At 38.9% G+C, this 20,680-nt stretch overlaps 1 protein-coding gene across 3 annotated transcripts in view; it reads right to left on the reverse strand.

Annotated features, from left to right (window-relative positions):
• Positions 1-11,455, reverse strand: part of myt1lb (myelin transcription factor 1-like, b) — a 110,328-nt gene extending 98,873 nt beyond the window's left edge. Inside the window, exon 1 of one of the 3 annotated variants that reach the window (XM_030126570.1) lies at positions 11,021-11,455. The gene's annotated coding sequence lies outside the window, so the exon portion shown is untranslated. Of the gene's footprint in view, positions 1-10,346; positions 10,984-11,020 lie in introns of those variants that run through there. The other 2 variants (XM_030126571.1, XM_030126569.1) reach the window with 2 other exon arrangements.
• Between the last annotated feature and the right edge of the window lie 9,225 nt (positions 11,456-20,680).

Raw genomic sequence — 20,680 nt, forward strand, 5'->3', positions numbered from 1 at the left:
CACTAGGACAGGGAAAATCCTGTTATAGAGACCGGGATAACAATGAAACAGAGATGCACTGCAGTCAGTGCTGGAGCTAAAGGACAGACAGGGAGTCTACACAGGGAAGAAAGACCAAATTCTGCAAGACAGATGGGCAAAGTGGGAGCTGAAGAGAAGTGTGTGTATGTGTGTGTAGAGGCAGAAAGAGAGAGACAGGCTATGATCAAGGAAATGACAGAGGGAGCAGAGGAAAGACAGACAGGGAGATACTGTGTGTGTGTGTGTGTGTGTGTGTGTGTGTGTGTGTGTGTGTGTGTGTGTGTGTGTGTGTGTGTGTGTGTGTGTGTGTGCGTGGCTACGTAGGTGTGAATGTGTGTGTGTGTGTGTTGGGGGAGTTAGCAGGAAGGCCCAGAGGTGCCTTGTCAGCGGTTTCAGGGGGCCGTGTCTGAGGAGGTCTCCAGGTGGCAGGTGGATATGCCCTAGTTTGAAGAGCGGCATCTCTGTCTCTAACACACCCACTTCCACTTCTGTGCGCTGCCTGAAATTAACTTTTTGGCTCAGCGGCCAAGGGGACCGGTAGACGAAAAAAAAATCCACCAGGCAAAATAATTACTTGGCGTTTTGTCTCACAGGTACGTTTGTTTTGGCAAATTCCACTGAAATGAGGATATGTTGAAGACACACGAAAAGAGGCCAGTGAAATATGACAAAAGAAATGCACATCCTTGAATGGAGATATAAAGAAAAACACATCACCAGACCAGCATCTTACTGCGGTCAGCCTCGTACAGCTCAATTTTATCACCAAACCTCCATTTCTGATAGGATTTCTTTTTGTCAATGTTTTTTTTTTTTTTTTGCTCTTTCCTCATAAATATTTCCACATAATAACAGTTAACACCCTAAACCCTTAATGGGCAACTGATTTTTCTTCCACACTTGTATTCAGATAATCTGCCTTTGATTGGTTAGTGCTGCTTCAGTCATGATGAGATGGTCATGGTAAGTAAAAATGTCAGGGTCACGGTCAGAGACAAGTCTTCAAGAAATATATATGTGTGTGTGTGTGTGTGTGTGTGTGTGTGTGTGTGTGTGTGTGTGTGTGTCAAATCCAGCACAGACAGTAGAGGACAGAAGCAGCATGTATGTAACATTAAAAGGTAGCTATTAGACATCGCTGTGCATTTTTATTAATGATTATTCTGGTATAATCAATTACCTGCCAGAGTAGCACCAATAGCCATCTGGGATTTACTCACCAAACAGAAAATGTACCCACATTTAACACTTGGCAGGTGTTAATTTCAGACCAAACACATATGCACAAATATTGAGTCGGCATAGGAACAAAGCATGTAAACAAACACAAGGCTTGACGTACACATGTAAACTTTAGCTGTTTATCTCACTTATCCTCCCACAGAATTAGGTCTTGGGGGGGGACCCTCACTTCACTTTGAATAACGTCTGTTTCTTGCAATTCCCCAAACGTAGCAACAAACAAAATGTTCTTATTTATCTTTGATGACTCACTAAGATTTCATTCTCTTGCTACTATGGATTTACCAATATCTGAGTTTTTTTTTTTTTTTTTAACAAAACATCACACCAAATCTGGGCTGCAAAATACTGAACTACAAAACAAAATGATTGATTGGACTCGAATGTGCTGAACTGAAAGATTATCTAAACTTAAATAGCCTTTCTAATTCAAAGGACTGCTCCGACACCCTTTAAAAAGGAACCAAATCAAAAACAAGTATGCTCTGATCGTTGTCTTAGACAATCCTCTCTGCATTCGAGTTTGATTTTTGGAGCTTGTCAAAGCAAGCCATACGCACTAAGTGGTCAAAACTGAATCCAAACCATTGTTCCCAAACAAATGTTGTATGTTCACAAAACAAAGCTATTGATCTGCACAGTGTTTTCCTGGGAGTTTGGGTGCTAGTGTGTGTGTGTCAATATTTATACATCTACTGTATGTGTGCTTATGCCCAAACTGTTACAGACATGTTAGAAACGTGTACATGTATGCCCGTCTGCATTTGCACATTTGCTTCTCCTGTAGGTGTGTGCGCATGTGTGCGTGTGTGTGTTCGATACGCCGTCAGTCCTAAAGAGGGGCCGTGCTGCTGTCATGCGATGACACCTCTCATTTGCTGCTGTCCTGTGAAGCGGAGCTGAAGGCAGAGGTCAGGCCACCCTCACAGAGACGCCACGACTCAGAGCACATCATGTCTGCCCGCCTGCCTCGCCACGCCGTAGTATAGACCTCAGCCCATCACGCACAAATACCCAAACCCTCACCTTTCAAACAGTCACACTTGCATTTATTTGCATATATACACACACACAAAGTCTTGCTGCTAAACAAACACTCTAGCTGACTTTACCGGAATTATTTTGAAAGTTAAATATTTCAGCAAAGTGAAAAAAATATAGATGTAATATCACTCAAAGTAATATAGCCCTTTTTTAATCCTTAAAGACCCAGTGCTACTTTTGTGGCAGTTCCCAAATATTTTTCTTTCTCTATTCAACCTTTCTTAAATGATTTATCACCATTTATTATAATATTATTGTCTGTATTTTGCACTTTTCAGTGAAAATCAGGTATTTCAACCCATCTAATCTACTGATCATGTAAATGTTCATAAAAGCTCAAAGTAAAGTTGAGGGATATATTAAAAACAGAGAAAACTGAATAATAAGTGACTTTTTCAGCAAAATAGATCATTAATTGAACATAAAACAAATGTCTTCATTCACTGTCATTAATCAAACTCCATGGGTTTTACTGTGGAATCAATATTGTCGAAGATGACGGTGATTCCACATTCACTATGGAGGCTCTGAACGTCCAAATGGATCATATCTGATGACCATGAAAAGATGAAAAACTATGTTTTACGCCAATTATTTACATGTATTGATAGGATTAGTGGATCAGAATATATTTAACATTTTATAGATGATTTTGGTCGACAGTGGATGTTTGGGTCTTAATGAGTTAAAGTATAATCCACTGACCACTAATTCTTATAATCTTTGACATAATTTATTTCTTTTGATTCTCTCTTTTTTAAAGCATCATCCTACAGACTTACACTTTTATACTTTTATTTCTGGAGACAGAGTAACTGAAGAAATCATGCGATGATGATGAGAGTCTACATTCGACAAAGTTTTATATGATCAGATCCTGATCCCTTTTTTTTTTAAAAAAACTTCAAAAATTTGCAACATGTTCTGTATTGTCACAGCATCATATTATACAGAATACCGCTGCCTTCATTTAGAGAATGGTTTCCACAAATATCCTCAAGTTCAAGTGCCTCAATGCCTCCCTTTTGCTCCTCTACAATGGCAACAATGTTCAATACCATCTACTGTTAGTTTAAAAACATAAGTCTAACATAAGCACACAAGCGTAAAAGTGATAAACACACAGCCGTTACATCTACTTGTATACATGCAGATGTTCAGATCCCAGAAAACTACACAGGTACAATCATAGGATGATGAGAAATACTGATGTGCATGCAGTATATTCAACATATTTCTCACTGAGGACAGTATATTCATTCTGCCACCCACATCTGCATCTCAGTAATGACAGGAACTGGGATAAAGCCTGTAATCTGTCTACTGAATGCAACACTACACTAATAGCCATGTCTTCTCCCTTACACCTCCAACTAACCCCCTCCCTGCTCCTGAAGGCCATCCATTCGTCTCGACCAGTGTCACATGCCGTCATCAATTACCCATTAGACAGTGTAATATTCGCCCAATATTGCCGGCGTGTGACTGGGAGATTTTAGAGTGATCAAAACTGACAAATCTGATTTACAGAGCTAGCATAAATAAGGAGATTGTGCCCTCCCTGATTGCCCTGTTGAATAATGAATGCCTGTTTGGTAATCATTTTCCAATATCACACCACCTTCCCCTAGACTAGCCTCACAGGGCTTTCGTTTTTTTTTCTTTTCTTTCTGTTTTTTTTTCCTTTCCCTCTTGTATGTCTAGAAATGCTGTAGCCTTCTGAAAGAGCCACACTGTGATGGTAAGACTTAATCTGGCTGGAAGTAAATGTTTTGCGTCTGTGACCCAAAGAATCCAGGGAGTTGCTTTCTTTCAGTAATGACGCTACAATGACAGCATCATTACTGAGGAGGCGGGTGTTGTTGTGATTGAAGCATTTCCTTTCTGATTCACTGTGTCATTGTTCAGACAAAGAAAATGCCAACAGGTGTGAATGTTACAAATGACTGAATTTGTAAAACTTTAAACAAACTATTGAGGAGAAAATCTTTAACTTCACAACAGGATGGAACCCTAACTACAATGGGGTCAAGTCTCTGAACAAATATATTAGTTACACAGACATGTAAAAGTCTGTGTTTTATTCTCTTAAGAAGGAAGTTGAAAGAATATTCTTCACTGCATTATGACGGGATTTCTGATGTAGGACTAGTATATCAGTACTCATCTACATTTTAGCAATTAACAGATCTGGCACCAGCTCATCGTAAACAATCAGTGAGCTTCAATTCAGATTTGCCGTGTTCTGGCTAAACTAGACAGAATTAAAATCTCTGAGATGTCTCCCTCCCCGACGGTGTGTGTAGGCACGGTGCCCAGGGACAGGCTATAGAAAGCATTACCATAAAAATGTTTAACAGGGGGCACAAAAAATTCAATTGCCTGCCTGTGTTCCTTCCCTTTCCGTCATGGTTTGCATACATAACCTTCAGATCATGCTAAATGTAGTTCTAAAACTAATTGTAATCGCATGACAACAACACAAGCAGTCTCAAGGTCAGTGCTTTGATGATATCGCAGCAGCGTTCTTAACAGCAGCTCCTGTGCTCTTTGTAATATTCTTCAAGGCACAGTTGTGCCTCTAATGGGAAAAGGCCAAACCAGGTTATGAAAATCCTTATTTACAGCTAGCTGCCTGGCTGTGTGAAGTAGGTCACAACAGCTCCTGAAATGGAGCGAACCTCACTCACACCGTTTAATACTTCTTTTGAATGCTTACTGCCTTACAATGGCACCGGAGGGAAAGACACAAACACACTGTTTTCACTGCTCCTTAGTAAGAGTGTCTTGACTCTGCTGTTAAAATTGTGTCTGCACCCTGTGGGAAAGTCCAGATTTTACTTGCCAAGACAACAAAAATAGGCATCAACATTGACTGCAAAGCGTGTAAATATCAATGAAGGACAGACATTTAGCTATAATACTATTTGGAACCTTCCAGTAAGTGTATTTCCTGAGTAAATAACTGCCACCGCAGCCTCTATTTTGAATGGATGGCCTCTAATGTCCAACCATGAAGAAGCCACAGTCATTAAACCACCTTACAGCAAATGATCTCAATGTAGCACAGGTCAGGCAGGTTAATATAAAGCTACTGCTAACCTAGGGTGACAATTCATGCTCATCATCACTGTACCAGACATTTGCAACTCATACAATATGTCTAACAGCGCTGAATGGGTGTGGGGCCTGGGGTGTAGGTGAGCGTTGTCCCCTGAGGTGATGGATGCTTGTGGGAGGCTGTTATGCCACAAGGTGAAAGTGTCCATTAATCAGCCCCACTTCCTCCACTGCCGTGGCTTTCCCATTACCAGTGCACTCCAAGCAGCCTGATTGGTTTTTAATTGGCCTGCCCGCCAGGAGATAGATCATGTTTTCCCCCGAGGAAAGGCACAGAGGTGTGTGTGTGTATATGGTGGGGGGCACCTGTCCATTCATACCTTATCTGTTGAGGAATACCCACATAGAAATTATATCCCTGCATCTATTTCTCCAAGAGGGTTCAACATGCAGATATAGGCAATAAAGCATCATGTGGGAAAAAAATGACAGCTACCAGTATACTGACAATTACCTGTGTATAAACGCTTATACTAGGGACACTTGCTACCGTCCCTCTACATGTAAGACAAAGGTTACAAAAAAGTAAAGTTAGGTTTTCCGGTCACTGCCACAAGTCGTGAATCTGGCCTTGACTGATGAATGTGTCATAATTAATAGCCTGTAAAAGCAAGTGTACCAAGGGTGCATGTGTGAAAGACACGAGAGCAGCTACATCGCACACTGAGTAGACGTCAGTATTGACATTGTGTCTGCTCAAATAGATCAATCCCCTCACAGCCCTGGCGTGACCACGTCATTGAGACTGATTGGAAGAACACATTGATTCCCTATGGTATCTTCAGCAGGTTTACAAGAACACACAATCACCTCAAAGCAACAACACACTGATAATTCTGAACTTTGCAGAAAAATACAACTAAAAATACTACAAATAATGATAGGTAATAAGTAATGTGAGGAAAAGCTTAAATTAATCCCTGCTGCAGCCTAATTGATTTTTGCCACGCTATGATTCATTGGATGGATGTGGACAGCCTTTGTGGTGTGGACAACTATACTGCAGGCCAGCGCTTCTGTGGGTACACAGCAGTCTGACGTCAAGGGCAGGTTATGTTAAAAGGCCAGCTTATAAGCCTGTCTTAGCCTGCACTGCAGGAAGCGAGGGTGATCTGCTCTGTGTTGGTGAGATAGGCTTCTGGTGCAGAACTGGATGGAGCACGATCTACTGGGAGCTGCATCCAGCACAGAAGAAGCTGCAGGTGGGAGTGATTTTGAGAGAGCTGCCACAGGTTCTGTGTGTGTAAAGGGAGGGAATCCAAGGTTAAATACTATTTTCCCACTAAGCTAGGCTTCTTAATAGAATACAGCTCACAATTTTACACATATTAGTTTGGTTTGAGCAACTGCATCATATGTTGTTTTCTTTACAGTTTACAATAAGGCTGAATGACTAAACAAAATCTGATCAAAATTGCATTATCACAGAAGCTGCATTCTGCATTTTTTTCTTTTTTGATGAAGGTACATTGTGACACAATATACCATTATAAATAAAGTACTGTGGTTCCACAGAGATGACTTGTCAACAAATCATATTATCAAGCTATAAACGAAGATTCTTGTTTAGCACAGACCCCAAAAAAATCATAATCACCATTTCTATTTTTTTTCTTTTCACTGAAAATGAAATGCAAATCTTATCATTTACATTAAATTGTGTCTAATATCACAATAGTAATATCTACCAAAATAATTCTTTGGGCATCATTTGATTTATACAGTATAAAGTTTATAAAGTTCATATTTTTCTCTTCTTGGTCCCACTCCCACAGTTGTTATTGAATATACAAGGACAGGATTTGCCACTCTCAAACCCTGTTACATGTCTTTGCTATAGTGAAAACGTAAATAAAAATTTGATTCTAAACCAAAGCACTAATTTACACTTATAAAACTTTAGTCGTATATGATTCCCCTTTGAAATAGTGCTGAACAACATGTAAGAAAATTATGAAATTAATTTGAGCAGATGTTGCAATTCAAACGTGTCACAATTTTAATGTAAATACAAAATTTTGCCCTTAACTTTTGCAAGAGTCTGTACCAAAAAAGCAAGTTCCCTTACCACTGGAGCATGATTTATAAGCTGGGGCATCTTTGTTGCTCCACATTGCCTCATTTATTATGGTATGTCGTGACACATTTTACCTTTATCAGAAAATTGCAGCTGCTGGAATTTGGATAGTGCATTTGGAAATATTGCCATTTTGATCAAATTTGATTAACTCTTCTGCCCTACTTCAAAAAATTATTAAATTATAATAGTAAGATATTTAGTAATTTACCAAAAAAAATGAAACAAGAATAAATTATGATGAATATTGCAGTTATAATGTTTTGTAAACACATACCTACAGTATTTTGCTCATAAAGCCGTTGTTTAATATATGCATAATGACACATGCAAAAGTGACCACTGCAGCAGATCACATAGTGTCTGACATGAACGCAGAGTCATGCTCTAGTAGTATATGGCTCAGACATGCTAAGCATAGCATGTGGATGTGTGATCCAGCCACTCAACATGGAGACTAATATTAGCGCACGAATGCCCCCCCACTCCTGTCCTGCCAGTTGCATGCAGAGGATCCCCAGGAGGCTTTCTTCTGCTCATTCATTAGGCTGCTGAGGAATAAGGGACATACAGTATTTCCCAAGCGAGTCTGGAGGAAAGACAGACACCCCCCCCCCACCACCACCACCACCACCACCTCCACCATCAACCATTAAGCTCAATCTGTGGTCATGCTTGTCTTCACAAAGCCACACATATGCTCTCCTATATATTCATGCAATGCCTTCTTAAAAAAATGTATGCAAACAAAAGTAGATTTTGTTTACCTCTATTTCTTCATTTAGACATGAGTGTTCATTTAAGAGTAATACAAAATACACAGGGACATGAGGCATAGCAGCTGTACAGTGCATCAGTACATTTCTTATGACCTTACAGTCCATATTCAGCAATGCCATCAACACCCAATTTCCTCTCCCCTCCAGGTCTGACTAGACTGTTGTGATTATTAGGGGCTGGGTTCTCCTACTTTCATACAGGAGAGCGAGGGAAAGAGAGAAAGGGAGAGAAAATGAGAGAGAGAGACGATAGGATGGAGAAAGGGGAGGGGGGGGGGTTCCCGCAATGTTGGTCCCAGTAAGACCGGGGTAGCGTGCTTTCCCTCTATAATTTAATCACATTCAGCTGTCTCCCTGTCCTCGGCTCGCTCAGCAAAGCACATCAGGCACCACGGTTACACACATACATACACACACACACACACACACACACACACACACACACACACGCACACACACACACACACAAACACACACACAAACACACACACACACACACACACACAGCCATACACTCTCACTGTACACCAACACAAGTCTCCCCTTAACAAGCAAAACATTTCCTCCTTTTCCAGCTAAAGGAGCATCCCGGAGAACATGGGTTCTCCTCACGCCAAGCCAGTCACTCTGGCTCGACCGTCTCAATACATTGAGATAACCCTCTGTACAATTCAGGGCAATGAACACAAGAGCACACTGTTCTGACTGTATGGCAGACACTGTGTTAAAACAATGACCTCTTCCAGTGTTCACTAGATTGTTACATAACTATTTCTCTATAGGACTGGGATTAATCTAAACTTTACTAATGTGAATATGGCGATAAAAAGATCTTCATTACGCCTCCATCATGTAGGCTGACTTCTTGTCAAATGAGGCACTGTTGGAGTCCCTCAGAGTATCCCCAGATGTTACCAAACACTGTCTCTATCATTTGTTGACATGAGAAACAGTCATTCTGACACACTTTGGGTAAGGGAGAGCAGGCACAACTATCTGACTTTTCATCAGAGCTTTGTTTGTCTTGACACAATGAAACATGTTGCAGCGCATCTGCCTTCTGCTGTATACAGTACATACCACCCACGGGAGCACACACAGAAAACACACAACAACATCTACATTGTCTTTACTTATTTGCAAAAAATAAAAATAATATGTGCAGGGTGACATTTAGGAAGGAGAGGTATATGTATGCATGACTGTTTATGTGCAGCATATGCATATTACTCAACCAGAGTTAACTACATTTAAAATTTCACACTCAATCCCTCTGACAACTTCATATCCTCTCCTTGTACTCCCACAACTCCACTCTTTTCTGACTGAATTTCTGACTTTTTCTATTGTTTTCTTGTAGCCACAGCGCTTCTTTTACCTTGCCTGGATGCTTAACAGCTCTCTTCCAGAACACAGTTAAAGCTAATTCGTTCAAACAAACTCAAAAATCAAGCATATGATTAATGACAAAATATACTTGGTCCCAAAAAGTATGTGACTCAAATTAATTCTTAAAAACAATAACAAAGTATTCAACAAGAAAAGCGACATATGATAAATATGTTAGGGGATGCTATCCACATCACATGCATTGCTGACATTTACAGCACTGCATTATTCACACAGGATCACAAAACTTGAAGAACAAACTTTTCAACGGAACGTTATACTGTGTTAGTCTACCACATGCAGTGCATGCTGTACAGTAAAAGCACTTAGTTTTATACACTTTATCACCAAATTCCCATCACTATTAATATTCAGCAAGTGAAGTAACACTGAAGCGTAAAAAGGAGCATAAGATACATAGAATGCCATCATCCTATGGTAATATGGGAGAATAATAAAGCAATAGAATTGGCTTATCCAACTGTTACTGTTCCCACTGAAGTCACTGCACCAACGCCACATGATCTAACTACTAAACCAATCTAAACAATCACCAACAACAGAGTAACAACTAAACTGAGATAATGCTAGCAAATCGTTTCACTGGTTTTACATATATCTTTAACAGTAAAGCAAAACATGCTGTGACTTGTAAAAGAACGCAAGTTACCTACCAACTGCAGTCTTCTCTTTAAACTTTCCCTCTTTCTCTCCAGAAAGCGTTTCCTCTCCTTATTCACACTTTTTCTTCTCACTCTCTCCCAATTCACTTACTGTTCTCGCTGCAAAGTTCTGCTCACCTTCTGCATGCAAATCATTTTTACGACTTGAGAGATGACTGGGAATGAGGAAAGGAGGGAGAGTGAAGGGAGAAAGGATGACAGAGGGGTGGAGGAGTAGAGATAATGGTTGGAAGGCAGACGACCAATGGGCCTGGAGCCTAATGGAAAAAGGGAATCAGGACACACCAATGAGGCGCAGCCTGAAGAGAGAGAGTGAGGAAGAGAGAGAGAGAGAGAGAGCTGGAGAGAGAGAGAGGGAGAGAGAGAGAGGAGGAAACAGGCGAGGGAAGCAGGGATGGCGAGAGCACAGTCGGGAGGAGACGGTATAACGCAGACCAAGAAAGACACTGAGGGAGAGAGAAAGCATACAGAGAAAGCCCAGAGAAATAGAGAGAGGGAGAGAGAGGATATAGCGGATGTACACGGTAGGTGGAGAGAGCCCAGCTTCCCAAGCGAGAGACTGTAGATCAGAGAGGAGAACGAAAAGAAAGAAAAGCCAAAAGAAAGAGAAAAAGAAAGACAGGAAAAGGAAGGAATAAAGGGAAAGGAGGAAGGAGCTGACTTACCCGGGTACTGCTAGTGGCATCCTTCACACACCGCCTCGCAGACTCCACACACACATATACATGCACCCACCCCAGCGATAGAGGCGCACGCCACGCTGCCGCTGAGACTAACCAATAGCAAAAACAACAAAGGAGAGGACTGCCAAAGCCGACTGGTATACCCTAAAGCAACTGTGTGTGAGTGTGTGGATGTATGTGTGCGTGTTCGCGTGCAAATGAGTGTGTGTGTGTGTGTGTCAGGGAGAGAGGGTGGGAGTGTGTAAGAGCATGTGTTTGTGCTGGAAGGAGAGGGAGAGCTGAATTAAGGCAGCTATAACGTTCTCTCTCCTTTCTCAGTCCTATAAGCTGGTTTCCTCTCTCTTTCTCCTATCAGTGTATCTCGTTCTCTCTGTACACTGTGCATGTATGTCCTCCAACACTCAATATGTTCTCTCTCCCTCTCTTGCTCTCTCTCTGCCTGCTAATGTGCCCTCCCTTCCCCTTCTCCCTCTTATACATTTATTCAGGGCTGCAGACTGTCTGCTCCCAGAGTCAGTTCTTCCCACGGGCCCCGGTAGAGCTGGTGGGAGGGAGGAAAGGAATAGAAAGAGAGGGCGCATGGAGGAGGGATGGGGGGGGTGATAGCGAGCCATGTGGAACATGTGCAGTGCATTTATTTTAAATGGGAGACACACACATTTTTGCCTTTTAAAAAGACTCCTCTCGTGGTTCAGTGCACAATATTTGGCCTGGGATCATTCAGAGAGCTTAGAGAGCTACAGGATGCAAACTTAAAGGAAGTCTGTGGCTGATCGCTGCCTTGCTGTTAATTAACGCCTTTCCCCCATTCCAGGCTTCGAGGCTGGCTGAGCACCAGAATTAAAGGCACAGAAGATGAATGACTATTGAAACAGGCTAGTTGTAGCCATGTGTTCAGTGATGAGCACTGGTAATGCACAGCCCCCAAACAGGAGACAATATTTACAATATAATCATGCTCTACCCATAAAGAGGGTGACATTCAGGCGCACTCTTGTGTGAATGAAAATGGGAATAACAACATGATGATTTCCATATTTACCCAGATATGCAAACACAGAGAATGCTAATTTGATCCCTGAGACATCATCATAATTAGATTATAAATTAGGTTCATTTCTTACCGGACAAGAGGTGCTAATTCATTCATTTTTCACCAGCAGGGGAGGCACAGCCGAAAATGCAGCAGCCACCCTATAGGCAGAACAGAATATTGGGAACTTCTCATATGCTTATATGACAGAAGGAAGCAATAACATATTCAAATAAATTCATGTTTACACATAAATATTCAGAAAAAACATTCAAAGACATAAGCTTATGTTGTGCTCTTCCAGTTCACTATACATGTATATGAGGCACATTGTTTTCATCTTCCCCATAGCAGTAAACAAATCAAATGCCATACAGCAGTATTTTGCAGAACCAACAAGCAGTGCTCTCTCCAACAATGCTGCCAGGCAGTTGAGGAAGGCATGATAAGTACTCTGGTGGATTGGGACACAGATGCCCTCAGGGCGTTCAATATTAGCAATTTCAAATTCTTATTTGGCTATGTTAATGCCAATCAAGCGCAATTAATTTACTCCACATTCTTAAACAAATAAACAAAACGGAGACGTGGTCAAATGAGGGAACTACTAGTAATTTTAAGAATCATCACACATTAGGAATCCTATTTGAAAAATAGATTGCAAAGCAGCTTTTGTAATATGACAATTACTCGTGCACTGGCATAGAATCACAGGTCTAAATAAAAATGTCATGGCATATTACTACACAAGTCCAGAGTTAATTGTTAAGGATGTAGGGAAAAAGTGTTTCATATGTCCATAGTTGATATCATTTTGGAATATGAGCCCCTTTTGCTATAAATATAAAACTATATATATTTCTTATTGTGGACATGTTGAATGGTCAATCACTGCAGACTCATTCAAATACATTAATTAAATCATATACTTAAACCTGAGATTTAAATTTGACTACAAAAACGAGTTAAACATGTCCACCCCTGAAGAAAAAAAAACAAAACATATCAAAAGCATATTGTTAGGGATATCTCACATGCTATAAATATATATATATATATATATATATATATATATATATATATATATATATATATATATATATATATATACAGGGTGGGGAAGCAAAATTTACAATGAACATTTAGTTGTTTTTTCTCAGCAGGCACTACGTCAATTGTTTTGAAACCAAACATATATTGATGTCATAATCATACCTAACACTATTATCCATACCTTTTCAGAAACTTTTGCCCATATGAGTAATCAGGAAAGCAAACGTCAAAGTGTGTGTGATTCCCTTATGCACTCGTCACACCAAAGGAGATTTCAAAAATAGTTGGAGTGTCCATAAAGACTGTTTATAATGGAAAGAAGAGAATGACTATGAGCAAAACTATTACGAGAAAGTCTGGAATATACTATTAAAGAAGAATGGGAGAAGCTGTCACCTGAATATTTGAGGAACACTTGCGCAAGTTTAAGGAAGCGTGTGAAGGCAGTTATTGAGAAAGAAGGAGGACACATGGAAGAAAAACATTTTCTATTATGCAAATTTTCTTGTGGCAAATAAATTCTCATGACTTTCAATAAACTAACTGGTCATACACTATCTTTCAATCCCTGCCTAAAATATTGTAAATTTTGCTTCCCCACCCTGTATATATGTATATATAATTTATTTATTTATTTATTTTAATAAAATACAAAATAGAGGCTGTGTGAAATATTGAAAAAGGTCTTAAAATATTAAAATGTAAACAATGTAACATGCTAATGTCTCTATGAAGATTTCTGAAAATACAACTTACTTATGTGTTTCTGTTGTAAGCTATTTACCGGCGGTGTCAACCCAAGGTTAGAATAGCATAATAATAAATATAAACTAAAATTAATCAATTAATCAAATGAAAACTGTAAGTATAGCGTTTCCAAACGACTAGATAGGCCGTGAAAACTTTCACCTTGTGAACAGGACGGTCTGAAAACATTCCCTCTCAGGAGCTTAACCAAAGTAAAGTGCAAGGCTCAAACAGAGCTGTCAAGGCTATTTACTGATTTTAAAAAATATAACACGGCAACTAAAAAGTTGAGGAAGTTTATAACTGCAGTTAAACTTTTCTGGTTGGCTTACCCTATTCACCATATTCTGGTATTGGGTCTTTAATTGCTAACGACTCAGCTAAAATACAAGACGTAACTTCTGTAACCATTTCCCTAGGTTAGCTGTTTTCACTGGTACTCATCCATGCTAATTAGTCTGCTATTAGCGAAACCAGTGGAGCTACGGCGGCCCCAGTGGGACATGAGACACGCTGCAGTTTTTGTGTTGGCGATGGACAGCTCCTGGTGCTGAATCACATTTAAGTGCTAAACACTCACAGTGATCGACGCATATTCAGACAGAATGAAATGAGCCAAGTCTCCAACCAAGTGGTAAACACGAAGGTGAGAGGGAGAGATAGAAGACTGGAGGTGTACTCAACGATACAGTTTAATTTACAGTTCCATTGTCATAATTAAAACAGCACACAAAATGCAGTGAAATACACACTTTACTGCCTCTCAGCAGAGCAACAATGCAATAATACAATGAAATGAATACTAAGGAGATTTAAACTGTGTAGTAGTTCCCTATAAAACCAAACACACATGCCTAAATATAGATTTGCATGAATTAAAAATAAATCTAGGCCGTAAAAAGCTGTCCCAATTGTAATGCTGTGAAAAGTAAAAAAAAAAAAAAAAAAAAAATCATAAATAGACCTATATTACACCACTGTGATTAGTCAGTGATTACAGCATGAGGCTGATTTATTGACTTTTGAATCAAACAGCCCTCTACTCATACAATAAAGAGTTAGGATTTTAAAATCTAGCAAAACAAATGTTATCTGTTTCCTCTTTTCAAATATCTGAATCATCAGTTCCTTTTTGCCTTTAACTTATTTACCAGGATACTATACGGTAGTTACTTTATACTTTTGTGCCTTGCAATTTCTCTCAACAAATACTGCCAGAAATAGAAATTTTGGAGTTAAAATTGCCAAGAATATTCTTGTGACAATCCTGTTACCCACGAGTCCCTTGTGAATTGAGGTTTGTTTGTGTATTTATTTATTTATTGTAACTCTTTTTTTTTTTTTTTTTTTTTTTTGACATTTACACTTGCAGGCAAAAGTGGCCCAAATCTTATGTTTGCATGTGCTAACCCCCCCCCCCCATTGTAACCTTTTCAGGCCACCTCCATATTAAATCAAATTATATGTTTTCATTTATTTGTTAATTTATTAATTTACTCATTTAGTTAGTTAGTTAGTTAGTTAGTTAGTTAGTTTTTGCAGATTCACCACAGTCTGAACAGTCACATTAGACTTCATGCAACTTTTTACATTACTGTAGTTCCACATTTTGTCACAATTCTGTCCTTTCTATTTCACTAAGTATTCACTCAATGATTACAAACGGAGAAGATGATTTTGGGTTTGAAGGAAATCTATTTTAGCAAAGCCACTGCTGTCATGAGTCCACCACTCAGACTGAGATTCCACATCCACACGCTCCTCTGAGCAGACATAGCTTCCATTGTTCATGAATCCTCTGATTCTGCTGCACATCAATGCATAAATTAAACTATAAATGCCTCCATCAGTGGCCATGATTAGTTCAGTACAACAGTGTGTCACACGTGACATCTTTGTTATTGTTCTTCTGCACATCTGGGTCATTTCAGGACCAAGATCATTTTCACTTAAATCTGACATTAACTACACACCAAACTAATATGGACAACAAAACCAAACTAAACTAAACTAATACAACAACAACAACAACAACAACAATAATAATAATAATAATAATAATAATAATAATAATAATAATAATAATAATAATAATAATAATAAAAGAGCAATGAATCAGACAAAGCAATACAGCCGAAACATATGTAACAGCATTATCTTTCATGTAGACAGTGGGCAAAATGTTTACAAAAAATAATCTGCCATTCCCCTATTATAAATAATCACCATGTTCAACCATCCTGGATGAATAGAGGCTTCCAGACTTGGCATGATATGGGCATTCACGGAATCAAAGACCAGTATATTGAAAATACATTTGCCAGTTTTGAACAGCTGTCTGAAAAATATTCTTTAACCAAATCGAATTTTTATCGCTATTTACAAATCAGGGACTTTGTTGCTAATTTTCCAAATCTGCCCCCTCTGTCCAGTTTGGATAATGTTCTCGAGGTCAATATGATGGACAGGGGCAGAGCGCTTGGATCATGGAGGCTCTGAGTCCTTCTGTATCTTCTGTACCATTGTGAACAGTGGGAAAATGATACAGGGGTTCCACTTACAGTCAAGAAGGTGGACATGATGCTTCTTAGGGTCCATTTATCATCCATATGTTCATGACATTCTTTAATTCATTTCAAGGTCCAACATAGATTGCACTTCTCTAAAGGTAAGCTTGCAAAAATATTCCTTAACTTAAACCCCATCTTCAACAGGTGCAAAAAGGGCCCACCAACCGTATACCACATGTTATGGTTCTGCTCTGAACTTATCCCTGTCTGGAATACTTTTTTTAATTTCATTTCCAGGGCATATGGGTGCTGTATTCAGCCATCTCCCCTTACTGCTATTTTTGGTCTCATTTCATGCACAGATGTCTCAATTCCTCCAGCTAACCTACAAAAAGTTGTGGCCTTTTCATTTTTACAAGCTAGGCGTACCATTCTTTTCAAATGGAAGGACTCATCACATCCAACACACGATCAATGGATCAATGGAGACATTATTCTTAATACAAAGTTAGAAAAAATTAAGTGCACCCTAAATGGCTCTGTTAGCATATTTAACAAAATATGGGAGCCTCTTTTCCACTATGTGAATATGTTACCTGGCCTGGAACTGTAAATACATTTCAGTTGTTTGCATTGTGATTGATCTGTTTATTTATATATCCATTTTTTCCTTAAATGTACCAGAAAACACTGTCTTGAATGTCTTGTCATGCGTTTTTTGTTTATATTGTCTTTTTGTTTTTTTTATTTTGTTTTGTTTGTTTACCATGTCCGGTGTCAATCTTTGTATTATGAACACATTACTTGAAATTATAAGTGTTATATTTGTTAAATGTTGAAAAGTTCTGTAAATGTTGAAAAGTTCTATAAATAAAGTAGAAAAAATAAATAAATAAATAAATAAATAAATAAATAAATAAATAAGCAAAGAAACTACATATTGAATTCTAGTTCGCTTACAATGTTGTTAAAGTGCTTTCAATAATGGAGAAACTCCATGAAATAAAGTAAGAAGATAAACTGTCATCAATGTAATAAGTACAATTTGGAGAAAACAAACTAAACTCTCCCTCTACTGATGATGACTGTAATGAAATAAAGGGCTCCACAACAGGAAAATAAGGGGGCACTGAGTATGGATTATTTTTTCCACTTACAATACAGTATATTTTGAACAACACTTCTGTCTGGGTCTCCAATAATCAGAACTCCTCCAAAGCCCGTTGATGCTCTTAAAATGACAAGTATGAAAATATATCATTTATTGGTTAACAATTTTGTTTAGAAACCATTTCTCCAGTTTAACCCAGCGTTACTTTTGTGGCAGCTCCCAAATGATTTTTCCCTCTATATTCAACCTTTCTTAAGTGATTTATCACCATTCATTGTAATATTAACCTCTTTATTTTGCTTTTTTTTTTTTAGTGAAAATCGGTTATTTTCCTATATTTAATTTACTGATCATGTAGATGTTCATAAAAGCTCAGATTAAAGCTGAGGGTTATTACATCAAAAACAGAGAAAACTGAAGAAAAAGTTACTCTTTCAGCAAAAATATCAACAAGTGAACATAAACCCAGTGTCTCCATCCACTGATTGAACTCCATGGGTTTTACTGGTGAATCAACGTTGTAGAAGATGATGGTGTTTCCATGGTAACTACAGAGCCTCTGGACATCCAAATGGGTCATATCTGATGACCATGAAAAGACGACAAACTGTATTTTACACTAATTATTTACACTTATTAATAGGTTTAGTGGTTCAGAAGTTGTTAAACATTTTACATCAGTAGATGATTGTGGTAAATCCTGGATGTTTGGGCCTTTATGGGTTAAACATTCCATGTATTTGCCAAAAGATAATCTCTCAAATTAAAGAGCGAACTTAATGCTTGAATGAAACTCTTCAGACAAAATTTCAATTTTTTCTATACAAGTCCTGCATACTGTGCGTGTGGTGCTGTATGAACTGTCTCCTCAGTGCAGCAACCTTGTATCTCGTATAATGCAGATGCAAACATGGACTTTATTTCAGGAACTTTTAAATACTAAAATATTTGCAGCATTTCACTGGGCAGACATGGTAAGTGTCCACACAAACTGCACGAACACTTTCACTGCTAAATAAAAAAAACAATACACATTCCCTCTAAGTTAAGCGAGTGACTGAATACAGAAAGAAGGAGAGAGAGGAAGAAATGAAGGGCAACCCATAGCTGCAGGAGGGATAGAGGGAACATGGGAGAGGGATGCTGTTGAGGTTAGAGGTGTTGATGCTGCAGAGCAGAGAAAAAGCAAGTTACAGGAGAGATCCAGGGAGCCAAAGGAGGAGGAGAAAGAGAATCAGTGTGTTTTGGGACTCGAAATGATAGCGTGGGAGAAGGTGAAGGCTTGTTGTTCAGTGGGACCGAGGGAGAAGAGAGCGGGTGGGGTGAGGGGGTAGAAGACGAAGAAGTAGAGAAAGAGTGATACCTTAAGGGAGCGGAGAGAGATGTGTAAGAAAGGAGAGGTTGCATTGCTGGCGTATTGGGAGTAAGGGAGAGGAGGAATAACAAGCTTCAGCCTACTTGTGTACAGTATGGTGTGTGTGTGTGTGTGTGTGTGTATGTGTGTGTGTGTGTGTGTGTGTGTGTTGGAGAGAGAGTGAAAGAGAGGCAGTGAGACTTGTGTCTTTGGAATGGGATGACAAATGTGCCAGACATGAAAGACCAGAGCACACACAAACCCTTAGGGAGCCACTTTACCTGCACATACATACACACACACACACACACACACACACACACACACACACACAGTGGCACACAAACACACAACTGTGGCTTCAGGGGATAAACATAGTGATACACACACAAATATGTATTACTGTACTTGTGAAGACCCACACTGAGTAGCTTACAATCTTAGTCCCCTAAAAATATCCAGAGTGTTCTACCGTCAGCACCACACGCCTCACATGGGCCCTGTCACTTCTTCTGCAGTAATCAGTATTTTCTGTACGTGGAAAAAATGGAATGAATGTGTTTATATATGAAAGGGGAAGTTCATTGTCTTTACTATCACATACACTCACAATTATGATATCCAACCACTATGTCAAAATATAATGCATTTTATACAGCATTCTCTCCAAGGGTCAACCATTATGGCTTCTTTCATAACTACTATTACTGTTCTTGGTAATAAAGAGGGTGAAACACTATATGGACAAAAGCACTGGGACATATTGAACTCAAGTGTTCTGTTGCTAACAGGGGTCTGGACTACAAAATGATAATGACTCGTCATTACAGGATTTTATATTGTGTTTAATATCATTGCATTTTTAGGGATGATTTTGTTTACATGGTCATCTAAAACACTTTTGGAATGCTTTAGTTGCTGGAGTTTATTTGTACTTAATTTAAATAATTTTTAGTCCTTATAATTGTTGTAAAGGTTGTACTTCTCAGTTTCTACAAAATTGTCACGTTCTGGCCAAAAATAATCATTTTAAACCACAAGTAACTGTCAGGCTTCCTCAACCTTCAGTCAGAAAATTCAGCTTTTACACCTAAAAGAAATGTTCATTTGGCATGAACATTTTTATTATTATAAATCAATCAGACTGCGGGGGCCCTAAAAGCTGTAGGTGTGATGTGTCCAAGAATTTGTGTCCATATAGTGTAACTGATATTTAGAACAGACACAGTCCTGCAGTAAAGATGGAATGTTAGAACAACTCCGGAAATATGTGGGAAATCTACAGGAATTTAAAGGGATCTAATTGCAGAAATGGAACATAATATTCTTTAGTGTAAAATCACACATGCATTCATCACCACGTTCCTACAGTAACTCTGAACAGACTTTCTCTGTTTTGAATAGTGGGTGTAGTTCAGAGTTATTACCATAAACTACTATGTTTGAGTTTTAACTAGAGCTAATACACCCTTCACTAAAAAATAGGACCAATGTCCCTGTATCTCACTAGCATGTTTTATCAGGAATAAATAACAGCTTGAATTTGCAAGGTTGTCAGGTTCTGCCGTTATGTTAGAGTCCTGTGGATGCAGGAGATCAATCTCCCAATTGAAGTGGGTGGTACTTTCACTGGAGGAGAACTCAACTAATTAAATGAAAGTCCATATATGACTTCCTATCAGTGCTCAGTAGTGGTGTCTCTAACCATGTCTACATGATAAACCGTCAAAATATGTCCCATTATAAGTAAAGGAAAATTTGCAATATTTCAAAAAATTTGTTTAAATGTTCAAAAATCAAAATATCTCAAAATTGAATCTGACCAGTGGTTTCA

This window comes from Sphaeramia orbicularis, chromosome 22, assembly GCF_902148855.1.
Source record: "Sphaeramia orbicularis chromosome 22, fSphaOr1.1, whole genome shotgun sequence".
Lineage (NCBI taxonomy): Eukaryota > Metazoa > Chordata > Actinopteri > Kurtiformes > Apogonidae > Sphaeramia > Sphaeramia orbicularis.